Source organism: Sus scrofa, chromosome 5 (genome assembly GCF_054392235.1).
Source record: "Sus scrofa isolate SSC_HxYL_T2T_F1_AM1 chromosome 5, Sscrofa_HxYL_maternal_Yorkshire_Landrace_v2.0, whole genome shotgun sequence".
In the NCBI taxonomy this organism is placed as follows: Eukaryota; Metazoa; Chordata; class Mammalia; order Artiodactyla; family Suidae; genus Sus; species Sus scrofa.
In genome coordinates, this window is record NC_139387.1 from 99,818,390 (window position 1) to 99,836,057 (window position 17,668).

Sequence of the window (17,668 nt, forward strand, 5' to 3'; positions counted from 1 at the left end):
TGATAAAAGGATAAATCCAAGAAGATATAACAATTGTAAATATGTATGCATGCAACATAGGAACACCACAGTATAAGAGGCAACCACTAACAGCTGCAAAAGGAGAAATCAATAGTAATACAATAATAGTGAAGGATTTTAATATCCTACATACATCAATGGACAGATCATCCAGACAGAAAATCAACATGGAAATACAGGCCTTAAATGACACCCAGAAGAGATAGACTTAACTGATATTTATAGAACATTCCATTCCAAAACAGCAGAATAAATGTTCTTCTCAAGTGCACATGGAACATTAACCAGGATAGATCACATCTTGGGCCATAGATCAAGCCTCGGTATTTTTTTTGGGGGGGGGGGGGTTGCACCCATGGCATTTGGAGGTTCCCAGGCTAGGGGTCGAATCAGAGCTGAAACTACTGGCCTATGCCACAGCCACAGCAACACTAGATCCAGGTTGCAACTGCGACCTACACTACAGGTCATGGCAACACTGGATCCTTAACCCGCTGAGTGAGGCCAGGGATCAAACCCACATCCTCATGGATACTAGTCAGGTTTGTTAACTGCTGAGCCATGATGGGAACTCCAAGCCTTGATAAATTTTTAAAAATTGAAGTTATATCAAGCATTTTCTCTAACCACAATTCTATGAGATTAGACTTCAACAACAAGAAAATAACTGCAAAAAACCCCACAAACTCCTGGAAGCTAAACAGTATGCTGCTAAACAACCAATGGATTGTTGAATAAATCAAAGAGGAAATCAAAAGATACTTAGAGATGAATAACAACAGACATATGACAATCCAAAAACCTATGAAACACAGCAAAGGTAGTTCTTAAAGGAAAGTTAATAGCAATACGGTCTTTCCTCAGGAAACAAAATCTCAAGTAAACAACTTAACTTTACACCTAAAGCAGCTAGAGAAGAAAGAACAGAAAAAAGTTCAGTTAATAGTAGAAAAGAAATCATAAAGGTCAGAGAAGCAATAAATAAAATAGAGACAAAGAAAAAAATAGCGAAGATCAATGAAAACAAAAGTTGGTTCTTTGAAAGATCAACAAAATTGATACACCTTTAGCCAGACTCACTTAGAAAAAAGGGAGAAGACTCAAATCAGTAAAATTAGAAATGAAAAAGCAGAAGGTACAACTGACACCTCAAAGGAGAATTTGAGTGAGTATTTACAAAGGATCATAAGAGACTGCTGTAAGCAACTATATGCCAATAAAATGGACAATACAGAAGATACAGTCAGATTCTTACAATGGTACAACCTTCCAAGACTGAACCAAGAAGAAATAGAAAATATAAATAAACCAATCACATGTACTAAAATTGAAACTGTGATCAATAAACTTCCAGAGATCAAAAATCCAGGACCTTATGGATTTACAGTCAAATTCTGTCAAACATTATGAGAAGAGTTAACACCTATCCTTATGAAACTATTCCAGAAAATCGCAGAGGGAGGAACACTTCCAAGCTCTTTCTATGAGGCCACCATCACCCTGATTCCAAAACCAGACAAAGATACCAGCAAAAAAGTAAATTACAGGCCAGTATCACTGATTATTATAGATGCAAAAAATCCTCAAGAAAATATTAGCAAACTTAGTCCAACTATATATTAAAAGAATCATACACGACAATCAAATGGGATTTCTCCCATGGATGCCAGGATTCTTCACTTTATGCAAATCAATCAGTGTGGAGCACCACATCTACAAACGGAAAAATGAAAACCAAATGATCATCCCAGTAGATGCAGAATAAGCTTTTGACAAAATTCAACACCTATTTCTGATAAAAATTCTCTGGAGAATATGCATAAAGGGAACCTAACTCAACATAATAAAAGCCATATATGCCAAACCCACAGTTAACATCATTCTCAATGGTGAAAAACTGAAAGCATTCCTGTAAGGTCAGGAACAGTAAAAGGATGACGACTTTCACCACTATTTTTCCGGATAGTTAGGATGTCTTAGCATTGGCCAGAGAAGAAAAAGAAATAAAAGGAATCAAAATTGTAAAAGAAGGAGTAAAGCTATTACTGTTTGCAGATGACATGATACTATACCTAGAAAATCCTAAAGACCCTACCAAAAAATTGTTAGAGCTCATCAGTGCATTTGGTAAAGTTGCAGCATACAAAATTAATGCACAGAAATCAGTCATATTTACATATAATAATATTGAAAGATCAGAAGGTGAAATTAGGGAAACAAACCCATTTACTGTCACATCAAGTAGAATAAAATACCTAGGAATAGGTCTACCTAAAGAAACAAAAGACCTGTCCTCTGAGAACTATGACACTAATGAAAGAAATCAGATGACACAAACAAATGGTAAGATATACCATGTTCTCAGATTGGAAGAATCAATAGTGTCAAATTGATTATACTACCCAAGGCAACCTATAGATTCAGTGCAATCTCTATTAAATGATATTCTTCACAGAACTAGAATTAAGTATTTTAAAACTTTTTGGGAGTTCCCGTCGTGGCGCAGTGGTTAACGAATCCAACTAGGAACCATGAGGTTGCGGGTTCGGTCCCTGCCCTTGCTCAGTGGGTTAACGATCCGGCGTTGCCGTGAGCTGTGGTGTAGGTTGCAGATGCGGCTCGGATCCTGCATTGCTGTGGCTCTGGTGTAGGCCAGTGGCTACAGCTCCGATTGGACCCCTAGCCTGGGAACCTCCATATGCCGTGGGAGCGGCCCAAGAAATAGCAAAAAAAGACAAAAAAAAAACTTTTTGGAAACACAAAAGACCCCAAATAGCCAAAGCAATATTGAAAAACAAAAACAGAACTGGAGGAATCAGACTTCCTGATTTTAGACTACAAAGTTACAGTAATCAAAACAGTATGGTACTGGCCCAAAAGCAGAAAATATACGTTACCGGAATAGATTAGAAAGCCCAGAAATAAACCCAAACACCTATGATCAACTGATCTATAGGGGGCAATAACATATAGTGGAGGAAAGACAATCTTTTCAATAATTACTGCTGAGAAAACTGGAGAACTACATATAAAAGAATGAAATTATAACATTCTCTAACACCATACACAAAAATAAACTCAGAATGGATTAAAGACCTAAACATAAGACCAGATGCTATAACTCTCCTGGAGGATAACATAAGCAGAATACTCTTTGATATAAATTGCAGCAATATCTTTTCTGATCCTCCTCCCAGAATAATGAAAACAAAAACAAAAATAAACAAATGGGACCTAATTAAACTAAAAAGCTTTTACACGGTGGACTCACAGAAATGGAAAATTGTCCCATGCTCCTGGATTGGAAAAATTAATATTAAAATGGCCATACTGCACAAGCCAATCTACAGATTTAATCAAATCATCAATGACATTTTTCACAGAACTAGTACAAACAATCCAGAAATTTATATGGAATAATAAAAGACCCAGTACTACAAAAGCAGGTCTGAGGAGGGAAAAAAAAAACAGGAGGCATAACTCTTCCAGACTTTAGGTGACATTACAAAGCTATGGTAAACAGGACAGTGTGGTACTGGTACAAAAATAGACATACTAATCAGTGGAACAGAATAGAGAGCCCAGAAATAAACCCAGACACCTGTGGTCAATTAATCTTTGCCAAAGGAGGAAAGAATATAAATGGTAAAGAGACTCTTTGGCAAGTGGTGCTGGGAAAACTGAACAGCTGCATATAAATTAGTGAAACTAGAACTCACTTTCACACCATACACAACCATCAACTCAAAATGGCTTAAAGACATACATAATACTCCTAGAAGAGAAGGAACATAGGTAAAACATTCCCTGGCATAAACTGTACAAATGTTTTCATAGGTCAGTCTCTCAAAGCAATAGAAATAATAACAAAAATAAACAAAATGGGACCCAATCAACCTTACAAGCTTTTGCACAGCAAAGGAAACAATAAAAAAGCAAGAAAAGAAAAGATAACTGACAGAATGGGAGAAAATAGTTGCAAACAATGCAGCTGACAAAAGTGTAATCTTCAAAATATACAAAAAACTCATACAACTGAACAACTAAAAACCAACCCAATCAAAAATGGGCAGAAGACCGAAATAGACATTTCTTCAAGACATACAGATGTTCAATAGGCACATGAAAAGATGCTCAACGTCAACAATTATTAGGAAATGTACATCAAAACTACAATGAAGTACCACCTCATACTGGTTAGGATGGCCATCATTACTAAGTCTATAAATAACAAATGCTGGAGAGGGTGTGGAGAAAAGGGAATGCTCCTTCACTGTTGGTGGAAATGTAAATTGGTACAATCAGTATGGAGGTACCTCAGAAAACTAAATATAGTACTACCATATGATCCAGCAATCCCACCCCTGGAAATATATCCAGACAAAACTACAATTCAAAAATATACATGCACCCCTGTGTTCCTTGAGCACAACTCACAATAGCCAAGACATGGAAACAACCTAAATGTCCATCAACAGATGAAGGGATTAAGAAAAAATGTTACATATAAACAATGGAGTACTACTCAGCCATGAAAAATAATGAATTGCCTTTTGCCACAACATAGATGCAACTAGAGAGGTAGTCAGAAAGAGAAAGACAAATACCATATGTTATCACGTATATGTGGAATCTAAAATATGACAAAAATGAACATACAGTCAAAACACAAACAGACTCACAAACATGGAGAACAGACTTATGATTGTCAAGGGGGAGAGAGAGAGAGAATGGGAATGGACTGGGAGTTTGGGGTTACTAGATACAAACTATTACATTTAGAATGGAGAAGCAATAAGATCCTACTATACAGCACAGGGAACTCTCATGATAGAAATCCAGTCTCTTGTGATAGAACATGTTGGAAGATAATATGAGAAAAAGGGTGTATATAGATGTTTGACTTGGTCACTTTGCTGTATAGCAGAAATTGGCATAAATCAACTATAGTAATTTTTTTAAAATCTCAATTTGCAAAGAAATTGTCCTAGAATAAAACATATATATATAAAACTGTCCACCTAACTAAGATACTCAGTAACTCAGTAGAGAGACTAGAGAGACTCCCCTTGGTGGCTTGATGAGTATGCTGCCATGATGGGAAGCCCACATGGCAAGGAACTGTGATGACCTGTAAGAACTGTGGGTGGCCTCTAGCTACTGGCAAAAATCCTGAAGCTCTCAATTCAACAACCACAAAAATTGATAACTTCCCATAGCCACAGGAATTTGGAAGACAACTCTGAACTACTGATGAGAAATCAACAATAGTCAACACCTAGAATGGAACTTCATGAGACACTAATAAAAAAACTCCGTAAAACTAATAAACTAATAAAAGAACTCCGTGAAACTCCCGATTCACCGAAACAGAAAATAAGTGCCTTGTCACAGACATAAAAATTATAATTAAAATTAAAACATTTCCAAATAATCCATTGGTCAAATAATTAATTGAAATGAAAATTATAAAGCATATTGAATACAAGGATAACAAAAAAAAAAACCTACAACCTATCAAAAACTGAGGCATGCAGCTGTAACAGTGATTGGAGAAATTTATAACTCTAAATGCTTTTATTAGTAAAGAAGACAGATCTAAAACCAATAATGTAAGCCTCCACCTTAAGATAGAAAAAGCAAGCATAATAAACCAAAGTAAAAGGAAAGAAATAAGAATTAGAGAAAAAAATTAGAATAGAAAAAAAAATGACAAAATCCAAAAATTGATGATTTGAGATCTGCAAAATTGATACGCTCCTACCTAGACTAATCAAGGTAAAAAGTCAGAAAATAGATTCCCAGATAAATAATAAACAAGGACTATCACAGCAGATTCTATAGAAATTAGAAAACAAGTAAGAGTAGTATATTTATGCCAACAAATTTGACAACTTAGATGAATCAGACAAACTATCTAAAAAATCCAGCTTATCAAAATTGAAGAAAACATGAAACAGAAAATGTGATTATCCATATATCTATTAAGGAGATTGAATTTCTCCTACGAAGAATATTCCATTCTTTGGTGCTTTAAATGTTGAGTTCTATCCAACATTTAAGAAAGAAGTATTTCCAATTTTATGCAAACACTACCAAATAAATGTTTTAAGAAAAAAGTGGCAAGGAAACATTATAAGAAAAAAAGTTTTTAACCAGTACTCCCTCATGAATAGATGCAAAAACACGTAGCAAAATAGTAGAAAATTCATTCTAGTAACATATGAAAGGAGAATGCATCATGAAGTAGAGTTTATTTGGGGAATGTAAAGTTCTTTTAATATTCATCAGTTTACCATGTTAATATATTAAAAAGAGAAAAAAAGACATGATTACTCCAATGATGCAGGAAGAATGACAGAACTTAACATATATTCATGATGAAAACTCTTCAAGTGCTGAAGGGGAGATTCCTCAAATGATATTTAAAAAGAAAAAAATATGAAAAAAACCTTACTGCTAACCTCATACTTAATGGCAAAAGATTGAATGCTTTCTTCTTAAGTTTGGTAGTAATGCAAAAATTCCTGCCCTCAGCACTTATATTTGACATGGTATTAGAAGTCCTAATAATTGCAATATGACGATAAAATTAAAGTCATAAAGATTAGAAAAAAGTTTAATGCTGCCATATAAAATTTTTCATAGAAATAGAATCTTGCAGTATTTAGTATAAGGCTTCTGTGATATTTTTCTTAACATTTTGAGATTCATTCATGTGATATTTGTACAAGTAGCTTGTTCCTTTTTATTGTTGAGAAATATTTCATCAAATGAATACCTGCAGTTTGTTCATTCATTATCCTATTAATGAATGCATTATCTATTTCCAGATTTTTGGCTATCATGAATAAAGTTGATACAGACATTTTTGCATACATCTTTTTGTGAAAGTATATTTTTATTGCATTTTTTTGTGAGTGGACCTTCTGGGTTATAGGTTAATGTGTTTTTTTTTTTTTATATGAAACCTTTTTTCAAAATTCATTGTGGCATTTTATTGTTGAAGTGTATGAGATTTCTATTTGCTCCAAAGTCTCACCAGCCTTTGGAGTTGTCACACTTTTTAATTTGTAGCCATTCTCATGGATGTGTAAGGGTACCTCGTTGTAGTTTGAATTTGTTTTTTTTTTTTCTTAAAGAGTAATGATGTAGAGCACTTTTTCATGTGTTTATTGACCATTTGTTTATCTTCTTTGATGAAGTGCCAACAGACTTTTCTATAGAAATTGATGAACTGATTGTGCAAATACTAAATACCTAAATTTCCAAAGCAACCTTGAAAATGTAAATAATATGTTATAATGTAGTGTAACATAACTTAGTGATAAATGTAAATAATATATGGTGGCAAACAATTGGAAAATTTGTCTCTGGATGGATGAAGGTACAGAATGAATAGGAAAAGACATGAGCAAACATTCTGGAAAATGGTAATATTCTAGAACTTAATAGGTGTTTGAGTTATATAGGTACATACATTAGTCAAAACTCAGCAAATGTACACTGAGATTTGTGCATTTTGTTGTAAATAAATTTTACTATGGAAGAAAAATATACTATAGATAATGATAATATGTACTGAAGTGTTTGATGGAAAGTATAATGATACCTGCAGTTTACTTTGAAATAAACCAAATATAAGATGCCTTAATGGTTGGCAAATATAAGATCAACACATGCTATAGCTTGTATCATAAAACATCAATAATAGAATCTACATGGCGGGTATAGTGATGAATACTGAATATTTATAAAAGTCTTTCAACATTGCTGTAGATTTCACACTTTTCATAATGTAATTTTGTGAAACAAAGAGGACAGAAAATAGAATAATATTTTTGAAGTATTTCAAATAAAAACAGAAATAAAATATTAATTTGACACAGGTCTCTGAAAATTGAACAACATAGAATAACTCATTTTCCTTTACTGCTAGGTAAATAAGGCGGTTTTTCTTTATTAAATAGAGAATTGTTTCAAGGAAATATTTTTTCTTCTTAATTTCTCCTAATTGAAGCATTTTCTTAAATAGATTTAATTCCAAAATGGCTTTTGATACAAAATGACACATATGTTGTGATCTGTGGTCCTACAGTGTGCATGTTAAAATATTTTCAGAATATCTCCATATGCCAATAGAATCTGTACTGGTATTCCTTTTTTTATAACTGATAATGTTTACTCTCTTTTCTTTTTAAGTCTTTCTTGGATTTAGCAATTTGTTAATCTTCTCAAATAATCAAATATTTTCTTTTTTGTACTTTTGAATATATGCTTGCTTTTTATTTCATCAATTTATACTTTCATCATTCATTATTATTTTCTTCTTTTTTAAAATTTTTTTGTGGAAGGTAATTATTTTCCCAGTTTCTGGTATGTAAGCAAATGTAATTTATTTTGGGCATTTATTTTTCTCTTTTATCTGCATTTAGGTCTACAAGTTCCTCTAAGCTGTATCCCTCAGGTTCTGATGTCATATTTAATTTCATTCACCTCAGAATATTGCCTAATGGGTTATTTAAAAGTATATTGCTTGATTTTCAAATCTTCCACTGTGGTCAGTGCAGTTATTTTATTTTAGGACTTCAAAAATTATTGAGAAATATTTTATTGCTCAGCCCTTTTTTTTAAACCATAGGTATTTAGTTCAACACTATCAAAAGTTAAATACTATTTTAATACCTATGCTACACAGTATAAAGTTCTCAGAATGTTTTAAAGTTGATCAAGGTATATTTGCATGGTATTTTTTTTTATTATTTTAGTTTTATTTTTTACCCCACATATCAGAGATTATTCTTGTTTTATATTAGTTATATATTAACCATTTTATTTGGTCATCATTTATTTCTGGGCTTTACTTCTTTCTGAATTTAGATTCTTTAAAATTCTTTTAAAACAAGTAATTGGCAGTGAAGCCTTTGTTTTTTTATTCATCTGAAGCTGTAACATCTGGACCACTTTGGAGCAAACATTCCTTATACAGAACACAAGAAGCACTAACAAGCTTGATGTTTGATTTGATTAGAGTTAGAAACTCTATCAAAAGTTTATCTAAAGGCACCACTGAATAAAAGCATGGACAGAAGAATGTGTGAGAAATCATTTACAATACATGCGTCCAACAGTAAACTAATATTCAAAGTATATTCTTAAAAGAGGAAAATGCCTGGAAGTCCGGAAATAAGACACTTTCTCAAAATACCCAGTAGTACTTTCCAAAAGAAGAGTAAAAATTAAAAAAGAAATTTAACAGTTATTGATTGTGGTGTTATTTGTAGTAATAAAATATTGTAAACAATCCAGATGTCCATCAGTGGAGAACTGGCTGGATAAACTATAGAACATACAAAGAGTAATATTTATATACTACAGTAAAAAATAATGAGGTCTTTATTCCCTGACAAGTCATATATTCAGAGTGTATTATTAAGTGAAAAAAAAAAATAGGTGCAGGACAATTTAAAGAGTATGCCACCTTTTATGAAAGAAAGTGAGGAAATGCAGTTTTCTATATGAATGTGTTTATGTTGCTTGTATTTGCAAAAGGATTTGCTAGTGGGAAAACCAAAAACTGCAACAGTTACCTGTAAGGGCAAGAGGGAGTAGTAATGAAGATTACTCTCAACATACCTTGCTGTATAATTCTATTTTGGAATTTAGAAAATGCTGACAACTTCTAAAAATAATATGAACAAAAGAGAAAAGAAAATCCTGAAAACTTGAAAACAAATGTAAATAAGTGAACCTAATCATCTATCAAAATGATGCCACAACCACACAGAGAGAATTATTTTATATGATTTGGGAACATGGTATTTTGATTGCAGATCCTTAATTCTATGAACTAATGGAACTAAAGAAATCCCACTTCACTAGTTTTGATATAGTTTTATATGTAGTAAGAGCAAGTTAATAAGTGATTAATGCTAAAAATGTTAAAAAAACAAAGATTTTTTTAAGATATTGAAAAGAGTCCAAATGTCCATCAATAGAAAACTGAATAAATAAATAAAAATTTATTATAAATAAATATAAATTTATTTCTGATTAATTATAACTATATATTAAAATATGGATGATTTTAAATATATATTATTGAATTAATAAAAACTTGTCTCAAAAGATGTATACAATAAAATGCCATTTTTATAAAACCTGAAAAAAATTAAAATCAAATATTTATAGGCAGGCCCTGAGATGGCCTCCATTGAGCTTTTCCTCCTGATGTTCATGCTCCTGTAATATCCTGTGAACGTGGGCTGAAATTACTGACCTGTGTAGAGTAAATAGGATACAGCCGAGGTGATAGGATTTCTGTCCTGAGCACCAACAAACTATGGCTTATGTCTTGGGTGATTTCTCATATTTTCTCAGCTGCTTGCTGTTATGTGTTACATTGTCTTCTATGCAAAAAAACTCAAGTCCTAATCCTCAGTATTTCAGAACGTGGCTTGTCTAAGACATAGGGTCATTGCAGATATAATTAGTTTAGATGATCATACTGGAGTAGGTTGAGCCCCTAATCCAATATAACTGGTATCCTTACAAAGAGACCATCATGTGAAAACAGAGAACGCCATGTGATGGTGAAGGCAGAGACTGCAGTCTTGCAGCTGCAAGCCAAGGAGCACCAGAGCTTGACAGCAAACCCCCAGAAGCCAGGAAGAAGGAAGGAAGGATTCCTCTTGAGGTTAGGGAAAGCATAGCCCTTCTGACACCTTGCTCTTGGACTTCTAGCCTCCAGAATTATGAGAGAATACATGCCAGTTTGTGGCATTTTGTTATAGCAGCCCCAGGAAACAAGTATGCTGACTTTGATTTCTGACCCACAGATGCAGAGGTAATGAAGGGGCTGCTATTTTAAGCTGCTGAGTTTTAGGATAGTTTGTTTTTCAGCAATAGATAACTGTACACATGTCCTTTTAGACTATGTAAATATGTGATAAGTCTAAGAAGATTAAGCTTGGGAATGGGTGGCACCTGGGCAGTTGTGAGAGAAAAGGCAGCTGGAAACACCTAAAATTCCTCATAGCACAAATAGTCTGACCGTACATTACCACTGAGATGAGTATACATCATGCACTGTGTCCCTGCAGCAGTTGCTCTGTGAACAGTCCTGGGGGAGAAAGGGCTTCCAATGAGCCAGGTTAAATCATTTTCCACCACTGGCTATATCAGAGAATCAGCAGAAAAAATCTTGGCCTTTGGATTTCCAAGGGGAATGAGTGGGTTGTATCTGGATTTACCATTACATAAAAACTCTTTAAATTTGCGGTTGGGTAGTTACTCCCAAAGAAACTGAAATGTATTAGCATGGGGCAAAAATTTCAGGGACCCTTAATCCAACATATAAATGTCTCCTAAAAGAAAGTGAAGAAATAACAAAAATGAATTGTATCATGAGAGATGAGAAAATCAACACGGTCAAAATAAAACAAGGAGGCAGTTTCTCAGTGAACTGACAACCCACATTAGATGGGCCTGCTTGGAATTCTTCCTCAAATTCTTTTCACTGGAATTCTAGGTGTGGCAGTTCATCAAGTTCAAGTCTAAAGGGAGAGAAATGGCAAAAGCAAAGCTTAACTCAAACCACCCTGTGAACTCTTTAAAAAAAAAAAAAAAATCTTAAAATGTTTTTGTTTCATTACTAGAAAATTTTATTGAAACTTATTTTTAATCTTTCCCACACACACACACACACACACAGAGGCAAAATTGATTGCACACACAGCATTGAACAAAAAAGTAATCAGACTGGTAATGCACGCATCACTCCCATCTTAATAAACAGTGTACTCAGACACATTGTATATCATATGTTCATTCCATTTTGCAGAGAGAAGATAGTATACATCACGATTGTGCGCTCCTTATTACAGGAAAGTGAATCTTCTCCTGTCTTTAATAATTACCACTTTAAAGTTTGGGCTTTTGTTCCTCAATTGGGGGGGGGGGTGCATATATGTATTTGCTTTTTGTAAGAATTAAAGAGCTAACCAATTAGCAATTAAATAATAGAGAAAAGAGAAGAATATGGTTAAGCCATTCTCATAAAACATATTACTGGTTGCTTTTCTCAAGTTAAATCACACTAATGAACCACAAGCCACATGCCCCCTTATAAATTCCTGACTCATCAGAGAAAATGGCATTCTAAAGAAATACCATGCACTCCACATTGGTATGTTCCACAGGCAGCTGCTGCCTTGCAATTCCGTCACTGCCTGATGCTAATATCCTAAACCAGCCTTTAAAGGCTTCTTTGCTTGCTTATCAGCTGCCCACCTCAGGGAAAGGGCTGCGTCCAGCACCCTGGCAGCGCAAGGTGATTTGTCAGCTCCAGCCAGTGCCGCATTCCAGCATGCTCTGCCGCAGTCTGTGCACACACATTGTTCCTTCTGAGTGCTTCACTCTGAGTCTTCGATCCCTTGAAGGTTACTGTGGTTCAGATTGTTACCAAAGTACTCAGGGAATGAACACAACCTTCTGGAATTGCAGATATTTGGCAGAATTAACAACCCCAGAAAACTGCTTACTGAAGTGCTATGAGACAAAATCCATAGTGTGAGTATGTAGCTGAAGAGGGATATTACTTCTGACCCTTTATTCATTAGGACTCTCCTTTTTAATCTACTCTACTAAAATACAGATGTTAAAAAATAGTGAAATATTCACTGCTTTCTGTATTTTGCGGGCTTGTCATCCATAAGATGTTTGAAGAAATTCCAAACCCTATGAAGCAATCCAAAGTAGAGAATGCATGGAGGAATATGTTCAAGGAACATATTTCAAGGACAAAAACCTCACATAAATCTTTTAAACTTTTAGAAACTGGATGAATTGCTACTCAGCTTAGCTGAACAGAGGAATTGTTGTTCAGTATTTTTGAAGAAGACAGAGTGATACCCATTGTTTTGTTCTTGTCTCAAATATAGTGGTCTCTTTAAAATCAGTGTACCCCCAAACAAACAAAAAGGTATTGCTTTCCTGTGCCCACAAAACTTTCGGTCCTATTAACTTACTATCTCAATTATGAAATCAACATCCCTTCGGTCATCCAAACTAGAAATCTCAAATCTAGAAAGTCAACAGAAATTTAAAAAAAGAAAATTCTCCATCTACCTATCAAGTTTTATTAATTCTATCCTCTTTCTCCATTTGTCACTGTCAGGGCTTTCATTCAGGCCCTTCTCATGTTTCCTAAATTGTAGAAATACCTCCACCACCCCCAAAAAAGGATTATTTTGCTTCCAGTCTCTGCTCTCTTCAAAATTCATCCTCTACACTGCTTTGAGGTACTTCGGAAGCAGAGGAGTAAACCATCCATTCCCAGCTTGAGTATCTTACCATGGCAGTCATATCTCTTCATTCTCCAGCTCCAGGCTACCTTCCCAGGAGTGGATCCTGCTCATCTACGCACCAGAAGCATTTCACTAGGACTGTTCTTCATCCTTTCCTGAATGTGCTGCTTGTTCTGAAGCTCTTCTGCTTCTGTCTTGCATCAGGAAGTGTCCCATCAATAAGAGAAACAGGGCGAGTTTAATATAAAGAATTACCAACTATCACAGGGGATTTCAGTGATGAAGAATTGGCTAGGAAAATGTAAAGTGAACTCAAAATGGCGTAGGAATAGTAGCTATAAAAAGCAGTCATCCCCTCCAGGGCTGAGATATAGCATACAAGCAACAAGCCCCTGCTCCCAAGGCTGAGATCTAGGCCTCACTGGAAAGGACATGGCCATGGCTCATTGAAGATGGAGGTCACTGGAGGAACTTGCTGGAAATTCGCTGTCTGGAACTTACCAGGGAAACCATTCATGTGGAGGTGTCTCATCAGAGACTCTTTGCTGTAAAATAACCCATAGCAGGTCCTGGCTTCTGAGTGCTGCTACCTGTGGTTCACTGCAGGAGTCAGGTGCTAGGGGAGCTGCCTGCACTACAAGAGCCAAAAGCTGAAAAAGCCACAAGAGCACCTGTTCAGCAAGCATGCTGAAATGAGGAAGCCAAACCCTTTACCTCTTACAATGTCTCCAGTGTCTCCCCAGTACATACCACTGATAAAACTTAGCATCAAACAATTAGCAAAGAGGTCATCTCCATTGTTGGAGGCAGTGAAGGAAGGGTGAGTTTGGACCCCGAAGGCTACTTGATAACTGGAACAGTCCTATACTTTTTCCTCAGCTTGGAAAGTCCTTCTCTTATGGTCCAATTCAGATGTTACCTCCTCTCTAAAGCCTTTTCTCACCATCACAAATAATTCCTTGGAATGTTGTTCATGTCATTATTAAAAACATCTTTCCAGGAGAACCCATTGTGGCTGAGAGTAAATGAATCTGAGTAGCATCCACGAGGATGCAGGTTCAATCCCTGGCTTTGCTCAGTGAGTTAAGGATCCAGCGTTGCCTCGAGTTGTGGTGTAGGTCACAGATGTGGCTTGGATCTCATGTTGCTGTGGCTGTGGGGTAGGCCGTCAGCTACAGCTCCAATTCAACCCCTAACCTGGGAACCTCCATATGCTGCGGTTGCAGGCCTAAAAAGAAAAAAAAAAAAAATCTTTCTGCATCATCATTTATTTCTATGACTCTTTTATACCATTTATTTATTTCTGCGATAAGTTCAAGAATCAGAATCATGATTTATGCATTTTGCCCCTAAATTCAGACCTGAAATCTGAGCACACCATCAACTTCAGAGTACAAAAGAAAGTGAAGAAACTAGAAACTGCCAGACAATAAAAATTCTTTTGGTTGTATCCATTATTTCTTTTAACTTAGATGGGCCCATAGATCCCACATACTTTTGTCCTTTATCAGCCAAAGCTTATAAGATCAAGTAACTTTTCAAGCATTGTGTAACTTGTCAGTGGCAAAGCAAAGACTACAACCCAACTGATGGGTATAACTTTAATTTTAGAGCTTTCTCCACCCTTTCATACAGATTATTGCTAGGAAATATAATTCACACATTATTTTATGTTTAAATTTTTATTTTTCCACATTGGTAGTTTAGTCACCAGATTTTTATCAATAACTTATTTATCTTCTTGGTATCCAAAATGGGATCAATGAAAAAAGAAAACATGTAGATTAATATCTTCATATATGTTATGCTTTCTTCGACAAATTTGCTCATCGCTTTTTCTTCTTTTTATAATTTCCTTCCCAACCTTTTCATTTGTCTTAAAATTCTCAATATTTAGGTGGATAAACAATAAGATCCTCCTTTATAGCATAGGGAATTATGTCCAATTTCTTGGGATAGACAGACCATGGTGCAGAATAATAATTTAAAGAATCACTTGCTGTGCAGTGGAAGTTGGTACAACATTGTAAGTCAACTATGTTTAATAAAAAATAAAGGAGTTCCCATTGTGGCTCAGCGGGTTAAAGAACCTGACATAGTCTTCATGACGACCCAGGTTTGATCCCTAGCCTCACTCAGTGGATTAAGGATCCAGCATTGCCACAAACTGGCATAGGTTGTAGATGCAGTTTGGATCTGGTATTGCTGTGCTGTGGCATAGGCTGGCAACTGCAGCTGCGATTCAACCCCTAGCCCAGGAACTTCCATATGCCACAGGTTGCAGCCCTAAAAGAAAAAGAAAAAGGAAAAATTCAATAAAAATAAATAAATTTTTAAAAGACTCTATAATTGTAATAATCGAGGCACATTAGTTTAATGAAAGGAAATGGGATCCTGCAAGGCACTGAAAATAGAATCTGGAAAATCATAAAGAAACATAGCCGCAGCGCTCTCTCCCTCTCTCTCTCTCTCTCTCTCTCTCTCTCTCTCTCTCTCTCTCTCTCCTTACACCCACACCCCCCAATCTTTGCTTCTTACATATTCTTCACTCTTGTCCTTACACCTAGAACAGCCTTTTCTGCCTCTCTGTGCTCAAGACAAAATGGTAATATAGTCATCTTAGGGTCTAAGTGAACATGTTCTAATAGGTCCAGCACCTGCCATTAACTGCCAGGAGTTTTTAAGTCTCAATAACAAATCTCAGGCAAGGAAAACTTGATTGACCCTCTTGGATCAGGATATCAATTCAAATCCAATTAGCTGTGGTTGGTGGGCTAAAGCCGAGATCTATTTTGTTTTATTTTGTTTTCCCTTAATAAGTGTCTTGACTGACCTTAAAGTGAGGAAATCAGTTTAACAGAAAGAGGCTATGAGCTAAGTCAGAAACTTCAATATTTACTATGTCCTACTACGGAAATCTTATATAGCATTCAGGCCCAGTTTAAATGCACCTCATAGGCCAGTCTTGCCCAGGTCTATGAAACAAATTTAGTTACTCCTTCTGAGTGTTGTGCTTCTGTCATACAACTCATTTTATTCTGCCAATTATTATATACTTTTGCTTACATATCTGCCTTTTCCAACCATGTGATTCATCTTTGTGTCTTCTATAGAACTTAGACTGATACTATTAGATATTTGTGTGACATAGTATACATGGCACACTGAAAGACCTAATACAGAAAGCCTTTCTTCCTTTGACTTAATTTCTTGGGTCTCTGAACATTGGTGATGCACTCATTTATTATTTCAGCATTTTTTTTTTTATTGAGCATGTATTATATTTTAGGCACTGTGGTTGACACCATATGCTTAGTGATGAACGGAACAGACTGCCCATGTGAATCTCTATTGTAGAATTAAGTAATCAAGCAAGTAAATATAAAGTTATAGATTATGATTAGTGCTATCAAGAAAATACAGGGCACCACATCAGTATAATTAGGGGAACTAATATAAGCTGAATGGTCAGAGGATTCTTCCCTGATAATCTGTCATGTAAAGGGTGACCGGGAATCTGCCAGGTGAATAGTGGTAGTGAGAGAAAGGGGGACATTTTGCCAGGAAAAGGACAATATGTGTGAAGGCCCCAAAGTAGGAAGGAATTTAAAGCATCTCAAGAATGACAGAAGGTCAATATGCCTGCAAAGTAATCAGCAATCAGGTGAAAGGCTTTGGAGAAGTATACCAAAATCAGCTTTTCAGGACAATGCTTGACGTTTAACCCTGAAAGAAATGGAGTGCTGCTGAGGTGCTTTAAACAGGGCAGGATCATTATTCAAATTTGAATTCTTAAAAGAGCACTCTAAATTCAGATTACAAAATAGATTAGAAAGAGAAGACACTGGAGTTCCCTTTGTGGTGCAGCAGAGCAAATCCGACTAGGAACTATGAGGATGTGGGTTCATCCCTGGCCCTGCTCAGTGGGTTAAGGATCCAGCATTGCTGTGAGCTGTGGTGTAGGTTGCAGACACGGCTCAGATCCTGCGTTGCTGTGGCTGTGGTGTAGGCCAGCAGCTGTAGCTCTGATTCGACCCCTAGCCTGGGAATCTCCATATGCCATGGGTGCGGCCCTAAAAAGCAAAAAAAAAAAAAAAAAAAAAGAGAGAGAGAGAGAGAGAAGACATTGCACAAATAGAAGCAAGATGTAAGAAGTTCTATAAGAGGTGGCAAATACATTTAAACTCTGAAGAGATCCTTCTCTGCTTACACTGATAAATTTCTCTTTTTGCCTTCACTTTCAGGTCTGTTACTCTCAATGACTTTCTTTTTACCTCCTCTCTAGCTGAGCCATGGATTCCTCTTTGTGACATCCCTGTCTCTCTTTTCCACCTCTCCTA

At 35.7% G+C, this 17,668-nt stretch overlaps 2 long non-coding RNA genes across 4 annotated transcripts in view; one reads left to right on the forward strand and one right to left on the reverse strand.

The window, feature by feature from the left end:
• LOC146403586 (uncharacterized) overlaps positions 1 to 17,668 on the forward strand; it is a 403,397-nt gene that overhangs the window by 66,595 nt on the left and 319,134 nt on the right. The window lies entirely within an intron of this gene.
• On the reverse strand, positions 9,039 to 16,017 carry LOC146403587 (uncharacterized). Its single transcript, XR_014804495.1, has 3 exons — positions 13,375 to 16,017; positions 12,313 to 12,513; positions 9,039 to 11,576 (listed from the first exon to the last, which is right to left on the reverse strand). It is a non-coding gene; the product is annotated as an uncharacterized LOC146403587 (long non-coding RNA).